Source organism: Panthera onca, chromosome C1, assembly GCF_046562875.1.
Source record: "Panthera onca isolate mPanOnc1 chromosome C1, mPanOnc1 haplotype 2, whole genome shotgun sequence".
NCBI lineage: Eukaryota > Metazoa > Chordata > Mammalia > Carnivora > Felidae > Panthera > Panthera onca.
The window spans coordinates 104,033,467-104,042,906 of NC_138346.1; the positions used below are offsets into that span (position 1 = coordinate 104,033,467).

At 51.1% G+C, this 9,440-nt stretch overlaps 1 non-coding gene across 1 annotated transcript; it reads left to right on the plus strand.

The window, feature by feature from the left end:
• The first annotated feature begins 5,854 nt into the window (after window positions 1–5,854).
• On the plus strand, window positions 5,855–5,963 carry LOC132674015 (U6 spliceosomal RNA). Its single transcript, XR_009608342.1, has one exon. It is a non-coding gene; the product is annotated as a U6 spliceosomal RNA (small nuclear RNA).
• The last annotated feature ends 3,477 nt before the right edge of the window (window positions 5,964–9,440 follow it).

Here is a 9,440-nt window from a genome sequence, read left to right on the forward strand (position 1 = left end):
GCCAGCAGCTTGAGGGCCCATTGGACCACCTCTGTGTCCTCCTAGCCCACCTCCTCCGGTTCTGGCCTCCTCTCTGCTCCTCACACACACCAGCCCCCACTTGCCATGCTTCCTGCCCCACCCCCCTCCCCGGCTGCTCTTTCTCTTCCTTCAGGCCTCGGCTTCCCTGAGCATCCATCTGCGGAAGAGCTCTCCCTCCCCATCACTCTCCATCACATCGTCCTGCATTTCCTTTACAGTGCTTATCCCAACATGGAACCATTAATTCATCTGGTCATTGTCTTCTCCCCAACTAGAGTGTCAGCTCCACCAGGGCAGGGACTGTGCTGTCTCATTCGCTTGTGTTACCCGTAGCACAGAGTAGACACTCAACAAATTAATGGTGAATGAATGAATCCAAAAGATGGTATTTAAATGCCCAAGACCCTTCTGGAACCATTCTTATTGCAGATTGATGAGTCCAACCGCTAGTCTTATTCTCCATGGCCACCTGAAGAAATGCCCATCGTTGGTGGCGGAGGTGTGGGGGGATCCTCTACTAAACACCAGCTTGAGAGAAGCTGGGCCCAAACATGTCTGTATGGCTCTCTCTGGTAGAACTAAAACAAGGGGGAGCTCTGGCCAACATCTCAGAACTTGGGGATTTTCTACAGCTGTTGTGAGCTAGATGCTCTGAAATCCCTGAATATCTCATTGACATTTTGTTGAGTTGAGAGTGTCTCCACTTGTCAAAATAATAACGAAAATGACCATGATATACCGAATTCCTGCCGCAAGCATGTTCCCTGTCTTAGCTCAGGCTGCCGAAATGAAATACCACGGGCTGGCTGGCTTAAATAAGACACATTTGTTTCTCACAGTTCTGGAGACAGGGAAGTCCAAGATCAAGGTGCTAGGGGATTCAGTTCCTGGTGAGACCCACTTCTTGGCTGGCAAATGGCCACTTTCTCTCTGTGTCCTCACATGGCAGAGGGCAGGGAGAAGAAAGGTATCTGGCATCTTCTCTTTTCTTTTTTTTTAATGTGTATTTATTTTTGAGAGAGAGAGAGAGAGAGAGAGAGAGAGAGCACAAGGTGGGGAGGGGTGGAGAGAGGAGACACAGAATCCCAAGCAGGATCTAGGCTCCAAGCTGTCAGCATGGAGCCCAACATGGAACTCGAACCCACGAACTATGAGATCATGACCTGAACCTCAGTCAGATGCTCAACTGACTGAGCCACCCAGGCACCCCACTGGTGTCTTTTCTTATAAAGGCACTAATTCCATCGTGGTGGCCCCACCCTCATGACTTCATTTAAACCTAATTATGTCCCACAGGCCCCACCTCCAAGCACCATCACATAGAGGGTTAGGGATTCAACGTACGAATTTGAGGGGGTGGGGAGACACAAACATGTTGCCCATAACACTCCCTACATCAACTAATCTCTATAGATATACCACGAAGTGAGTGGTTAATCTCATTTAGTAAGACTCTGAGGGGCAGGGAGGCTATGGAGGAGACTTAAGGTCACACAGAGAAACCAAAGGTCAACATCCTCCTTCCCTAGTAAGCTCCCCCTCAAATCTGCTAGCTAGCCCCTATCACACAGAGATCATACGACAGGCCCTGGGGTCTGGTCAGCCTGGCCACTAAATAACAGAGTTTGTTGCTGAAAAAACTCAGAAAAATGATATCCCGGATCAAATGGAACCATTTGCCCTAACCATCACATTATGGATTTACTCACTTAGTTTTCTTGGTCCCACAAAGATTTGTTGAGTATGTACTCTGTGCCCCAGAATACAGCAGTGAACGACACAGCATGGCCGCCCCCCCCCCCCGGGGGGGCTGACACCCAGTAGGGGGTAGACAATGAAACACCAAGAAAAGAGTCCCAAATGGGACTCTGTATCATAACGGAAATACACAGAGTAAGGGGTGTAGAGCAAGGAGGAATGGGGGCTCCCCTCCATGTGGGTGGTCAGGAGGCCCCCTCAGAACAGGTGACAGGACAGAGGCTCCTAGAGGGACAGAGCTTGGTGACACTCAACATGACCACTCCTGAATTTCAGAATCACACCTGTGGAGCCCAAGACTCTCTGGTCAGAAGGGAACTCCGGGTGGGCCCCACAGCACAAGGCCCGACAGGACCCCAGTGTGTGCCCTTTCTGTGCCCACAACACCCCTATTTCCACCTTTCCTGCATCTGCCCCCGCAGCCCCACACCTCCCCTTTGTTTCTTTATTTATTTTACCACTTCCAAGGAGTTTTTAGTGGGAGAAAAGGCCTAGAATGGGGTTGTTTGAGGACAAGGAAACGAGCCACTTGCTGTGATGAATGTTCTTGAAAAGCAATTTCTTTTTTCACAGGTAGCTCACTGGGCTTGGGAACAAAAGCGCTTTGGCTCCCTATCAAGTACTAACAGAGGCTAACTGTTTTCTGGGCACTTCTCTTTCCCCGCACACGCTCACTTGTGCCTCTCCCTATGCATGACAGAAATGACATCCAGTTCAAGGGCTCCCGGGGGTCTCCTCCCAGGATAAAGTGGCAGCTGTTTTCATGGCGCTGGAGGACCCTCTCCCTGCCCCCCACCCTCTCCCCCTCCTCCGCTCATTTGTGCCCAAGCATCGACCTTGCACTGCCAGGACGTTTTCTCTGGCCTGGTGGGAGGGGAAGGAGGGGGTCCCCAGGAAATCAGAGACCAGGTGGAAATCCTGGAAAGGCCCATGCCGCCCACGGCAACCAGCTCACCTGCGCTCTTCCCACCGTGTAGCAAGAGGGGAACTAACCCTGCACATTTGCTCCTTGGCTCCAACCACACCCCCCACCAAAGCGCCATATTCACACTGGGAGGTGGCCTTTCTTGGGTGTTCTCAGTTTACCCATGCAGCATCTTTGCCCCCTGAGGACGGACTCTCAGGCACTGTCGTACATCTGCAGGGAGCACTACACTCAGATGATGGTGACAGAGAGGCCACTGATACTCCTAACACACAGGAACCCTGCTCTTGCCACATGAGGGCTGATCCTGGCTCTCTGGGAGAGCACGTTAAATCGCTGGGAAGTGTGACAGCTAACGCAAAACAGGGGATTAGGTTTCCAGCTGGGCCCGCGCAGCACAGGTGAAAAATTACAGTCTGAAACGTACTGTTATGAGAGTCTGCGTTTTAGCAATAATTCCAGGAAACCAGAAGTCTCCCGCTAGTGTATATCCTGAAAGGAAGTCCGGACCAAACCCTGCCTCTCTCTCCTGCTCCTCTTGGAGCTGGCTCCTGCTTTTAGGTTTGCCAAAGGGACAGTTGTCAGAAACAAGAGGCCGGCTGGGGGTGACTCAGCCCGGACAGGCAAGTGGACGTCACCGTCTGATCGTATTACAGATGTGTCCGGGAACATGACTTCACTTCCACAGCAGAATGCTGGAATTAGGGATTTGGGTTTGTTCTCCTAAAGGGGATGTGACTTTTCTCATGTCCATCATTAAGGAAGAGAGGCCTTTGTCCCTTGTAAAAAGAACTTGAGACAAGTAGAAGGGGGTAGGCTTCCTTTTGCCCACTTTGCCAGCCCTGATTCTGGAGCTTAGACAGGACTCTAGACTGAGGCCCCCAACTCCAGCTTCTGACAGTGGCTGCAGAGGCAGGGCATGGAAGGGTCAGGCCTGTGTAGTCCTCCTTCCTTTTGGGACTGTGGTAGCCAGCCTCCAAAGATGGCCTCCAAATGGTTCCGCCTCCTGGTGTTTACTGACTTGCAGAGTCCTTCCCTATCAAGGTGGGCTGGCCTTGTGACTAGCTTTTGACGAGTCGAATATGACAGAAGTGATACTTGTATTTCTGAGGCCAAGTCACAAAAAGACTTGCAATTCTGCCAGGGTCTCTTGGGTCATGCATCTGGAAGGAGCCAGGCTCCATGCAAGAAGTCGGACTATCCCAAGACCACCATACTGGGGAAGAAGTCTACAGAGCAAGACCATGTGGAAAGACAGCTGCCCAGCTGGGGCACAGACGTGCCATGTTGGACCATCTGCCCAACTGAGCCTCTGCCCTCCAGCTCTGGCCACCACCTTACTGCAACCACAAGAGACATCCCAATCAAAAATCGCCTACCTGAGCCCAGTCAACTCATGAAAGAAAACCATAAATTGCTATTGTGAGCCACTAAGTTTTGGAGTGCTTTGAAACATAGCGAGAGAAAGCCGGAACAGAGATCCCGGCTTGGAGAAGGAAGAGGTTAGCAAAGAATTCCCCAGTCTAGCTGACCAGTGGTTTCAGGCACTGGTTTTTCACCCCGCTCAGCTAAGGAATCTTTTGTCAGTTGGAAATCATAATCAGAACTGTGATATGTTGCAGAAAGAAAAGCACGGGGGCTCTCTTTTTGAAAAGGTGGGAGGCCCTGTCCAAGCTCTCCTTTCTTCCACATGCCCCTGCACCTGCTCCTGGGAAATGAATGAGATCTCCATTTAGTCCCCCAGGACTCTCTCTCTTGTTCTCCCTTCTCTCTTTCCTAAAAAGCAAAGAAAAAAAATCAAAAACAAAGAACAAAAACCAACCCACCAAGGGCTTTCTTCATCCACACCCCCCTGGTCCAGAGGGCATCCTGGCCACCCCCTGGATTCATACCCACAGCGCAGAGGCCCTGATGGGCGTCCTGTACATCTGAAGGTTACACACTCTGAAGGCCTTCCCTTCTTCAGTTGGTGGGAGATGCCCCCGGTGGCTCGAGCACCCGTGTCCTCGTGCACCACCCTGCCTTCCTTCACCAAAAAGACGCCGGGGTGGCGGTCCGGCTGGTCCTGCTGAGATACTGGATCACCTCTTCTGCCAAAAGACATTGTTTTCAAGAGACATTGTCATCAACCTCTGCTTCCAGCCCGCCATTTTGAGAGAAAAGAGGCAAGCTTGTAGAACCTCTGTTGTCCTCCTGGAGACACTGAGGCCCAAAGAGGCTCAGGCTCTGAGTAAAGCAAGAGTAGAGATCCCTCCAGCCCGAGTCCAAGCTTCTCTTCCCAGCAGCCCTAGCTGCTCTGCCACCATTATGTGCCTGAAGGCGGTGGCCAGAGGCCTGAGGGGAAGGGAAACTTCTCTTCCAAAGCCAAGCCAAGCTGCACCCCTGCTCTCCCTGCAGACCTCGCCCAGCACAGTGACCAGCATGGCCCCCTCCCCCACCTGGATCATCCTGGCTGACGCTAGAGCCTGTGAGTCCCTCCAGAACCAGGCAATCACCCCATAACCACGGCCCTCCCTAAGGAGACAGTACGTACTGCATAGATCTTGCTCCCTTTCCATCCTTGTTGCCAAATCCCCCCAGACTCTGTCTGCTCCTCTTCTTCTCCAGGAGAGCGAGGACTTGCCTAATAAGCACTTGACTAGTCTCCAAAGCCAAGGTTCGTTCCAATGGCTTTGACTTTCAACCTCCCCACGTCTCCCTGAAAAGATGAACCGCGCTTTTGTGCCACAGCACATGCCAGGAATAGCTCACATAGACTGCTTGCGGGAGGGGGTTTCATGAGGAAGAGGCCACAGATAAGCCAGACGTCTGAGAAGGGCCATTAAGATGATGGACGCCTTTTCCCATGGTGCCTTGGGCAAGCCTTGAGCCTTATTACTCATCTCTTCGGCGGGGAGGTCATGACGTGAGCGTGTCCTGTGCTCCTCTGGCCAGGACGCGTGCCCTGGGACCACACTCACATCCTTGGAAATGGAGACTGTGGAGCGGGACCTCGGAATGTTCTGTCTCTGGAGGGCTCAGTGCGTCCCTGCCTGAAAGCAAGGCTTGGGCAAAACGGACAGGGGTTCCTTCCAGGCCACTGCGGCCATGCCACAGCCACCATCCCCGCCTCGCCACCGTCACATTTCCCCCCAAACCAGCCAGAATCTCGTGCTCGCTTCGGGGTCCACGTATGCTAAAATTGGAACGATACAGAGAAGATTAGCACAGCCCCTGCACAGGGATGATGTGCAAACCCGCAGATGGTCCCAACAGCCTGCAACCTCCCATCAGCGGAAACATCCCAACAGCAAAGCCGGATTTCTGACCAACTCAGAACTGTCTGAACACACTACACAAACAACAGTAACTGCCAGGTACCCAGTGGCTGTAATGACTGAGGGCTGTGTCGGGTGCTCGACATCACCTGCAAAGCAGCGTTGGAGCCCAGGGTCTCAGAGAAGTTAGGAGACTTGCTCCTTTGTAAGTGATGGCAGAGCTGGGATTGAAAACCGTGTCTGTCTGGTTCCAAAGCTCACCACGGTCTCTCACCGCCCGTGTGATTGAGAGGGTGAGACTTTGCTGTGACAGAAACAAGAGACTGGATTCAAGGTCTGGGAGGACCTGGGTCAGTCTGAACCAAATAATAGGGGGCGGCAACCTCTGAATGCCCAACCAGCATTCTCCGGCCGGCCTTCAGGCTGGGGCAGGGCCCAGGCGGATGTGCAGGACGCGGAGCCTGGACGGTCCTCAGGGAGCCTCCAGCGGCCCCTTCAGGGACCAGTGCGGCAGAGGGAATTAGGAGCTCAGGCCCTACTAGGTCATAGGACCGTCACCACAGAACTTGGCCATCCTTAGAGAAAGCGCACGAGATGGGTATTGTCTCACCCATTTCACAGATGGGGAAATACGGGCTCAGCAAGGTCCAAGAACCCAAGAGACATGCAGATTCCATGCCAGAACTGTTAACTCCAAGGACGTTGTGTCCCCACTGCTACCTCATGCTGCCTCTGCGTGCAAAGAGGCTGACTTTGACCCCAGAGTGACCCCACTTGCTGTTCACCATTGCTGAGTATCAACCTCTCAAGGTGCTGACCAAACGAAACCATGTGATCTCTGCCTTGTACCTGAATCACCTTCAGGATAGTATGGGATCCCGTGGGTGCAATTAGATTATTCAAAAGAACAATTTTTAATTTTTCCCCGTGTCCAGAAATGGGTTCTGCTGCTGTGCTGAAGAATTCTTTTTTTCCCTCTTTTGGTGCGTTAAGCCTCTCCTGATATATGATAATTATCCATGTTTACACTATCGACTAGCTTTTTAAGGTCTTTCTGTGTAAATACAGGAAAGATAAATTTCAGTTGAACTCCCGTCTGAATTATTCCAAGCCTGAAATGCTGCGGGGTCCATGTGAATGGGCTTTGACTGTGCCTTGAGTCTCAAGAGGAGGAATACATTACCCTTGACCTTTCCAAGAGGAGCTCAGCGGCAAGCCCTGTCCACTGGGAAACTGCCTGATTAGACGAAGCTTTCCACATCCCCCACTGGGCTCTGTGACCCGAGGTTCGCGCCCAGAGCCTGGAGGTAAGCTCATGCCCCGTAAAGGGCAGGCGTTTGAATCTATGCTGGATGTCTTCCGTCTGCAGCCTGGGGCCACCCTTTGCCCACCCTGCTCTCTGCCCAGGAACACAGCCCTGTCTGGTTGGGACCCACGGGCTCCCTGGCCCCCTGCCTTCCTGTTGGATTTGGCCATGGGAAGCCCCAGGAGGAGATGGGAGGGAGGACATTGAGATGAGGGTGTTTCTTTCTCCGGGTCCCCCAGGCTAGCAATGCTCTCCGCACAGTCTCGTTGACTCCCTTCCCTCCTCCCCGGCGTCTGGGTGGTCAAGGCCCCTCTGACCAGCCTCAGGCTACAGCGCTAATCCTTGCGGTTTCCCTACTCCTTGCCCGGGCCTCTCTGGTGGCTCTGTTAGACTCTCTTACCTTGCATTGGCCATCTGTTTCCTGACCCAGGCCAGTTGTTTGCCAAGGAGCACTGGTAACAGTAACAGCGACTGCCCCTGTTGTCAACCGTCCTTGTCCCAGCCCTAAAGTGACACTCCTCCAAGCACTCCTACTTCAACTCAAGACCCCTGACCACCTGGGTCTTCCCCCAAGACCAGGGCCACCTTTGTCCCCCATCAGGGCCACAGCTGGGGCTCATCACTTGACCAAAGGTCTTGCCATCCAACTGGGAAGCGTGACATTTTGAGCCCAACCATCTCAGCCTCATCCTCACCGGTGCTTCTGGGCCTCCCTCTCATTTGACCTTCTCGACTTTTCCTTCCTCACGAACCTCATACTTCTCTCTCTTCCCCCCTGTTTCTCCATTTCACAAAATTGTTCACGAATTTCTGATAGAGGAACAAAGAAAGAAATAGAACTACCTACTTTTTAGAGAATTAATAAAGAATATCAACAGAAATAAAAATAATCCGCCCAGGGGCACCTAGGTGGTTCAGTCAAGTGTCTGACTTCAGCTCAGGTCATGATCTCATAGGCTCGTGAGAATTCAAGCCCTGTGTCGGGTTCTGTGCTGACAGCTTGGAGCCTGCTTCGGATTCTGTGTCTCCCCTGCCTCCCGTCCCTCCCCCACTCACACTCTGTCTCTCTCTCTCTCTCTCAAAAATAAATAAACTTTAAAAAAAATTTAAAAAGGGATGCCTGGGTGGCTCAGTCAGTTGGACGTCCGACTTCAGCTCAGGTCATGATCTCACAGCTCGTGAGTTTGAACCCCGCTTCAGGCTTTGTGCTGACAACTCAGAGCCTGGAGCCTGTTTCAGATTCGCTGTCTCCCTCTCTCTCTGACCCTCCTTGTGCATGCTCTGTCTCTCTTTCTCTCAAAAATAAATAAACATTAAAAAATATTTTTTTGTTAAAAAAATAATCCGCACAAAATACATCAACATAATCAGCACTTAAGGAAGAAAGTATGTAATTGACGAACAACCAATGAAACAATTAAATGTTCCTTATGATGTTTGGGTCTGCATCATTTCCAAAAGAAATCAGATCTGGTAGAAATAATGGCTAAACACACACACACACACACACACCAGCAGAAGTAAAATTATAAACGGACAAAAAACTGATCTGTGAATTAGTTGTAAAATTTTGTTATAAAAACCAAACAGAAAATAACTTATTTGATGAATATAATCTCGGGGCTCCTGGGTGGCTCAGTCAGTTAACTGTCCAACTCTTGATTTCAGCTCAGGTCATGATCCCAGGGCTGTGGAATCGAGCCCCATGTTGGGCTCTGTGCTGAGAATGGAAACTGCTCAAGATTCTCTCTGCCCTCCCCACCTCTCTCTCTCTCTCTCTCTCTCTCTCTCCAAAAATAAATAAATAACAGTAAAAATAATCTCAATAAAATAACAAAGAAAAAATAACAGAAATGGTAATTACACTATATGAAAATTTAGAATTCAATTGACTTGCTATTTGGGCTGAAAAATACTTTCACAATGAGCTTTCATCCGTGTTTTGCATAATCTTATTAAAATGTAAATAGTAAAACGGTTTATGGGTCAAAATAGCCTCAGTTTTGAAGGGGCAGAGTCAAAACATCAGAGCCAAAAGGCTGAGGACATAACACCCATGTCTCCCCCAAAAATGCCCACGCACCCTGTCCCGCCTCAACTTCTGCATGAATCTACCCCACCCCATTTTCTGCATCCCAGCCTGTTCCCCACCCACACCCCACCCAGTGTCTAA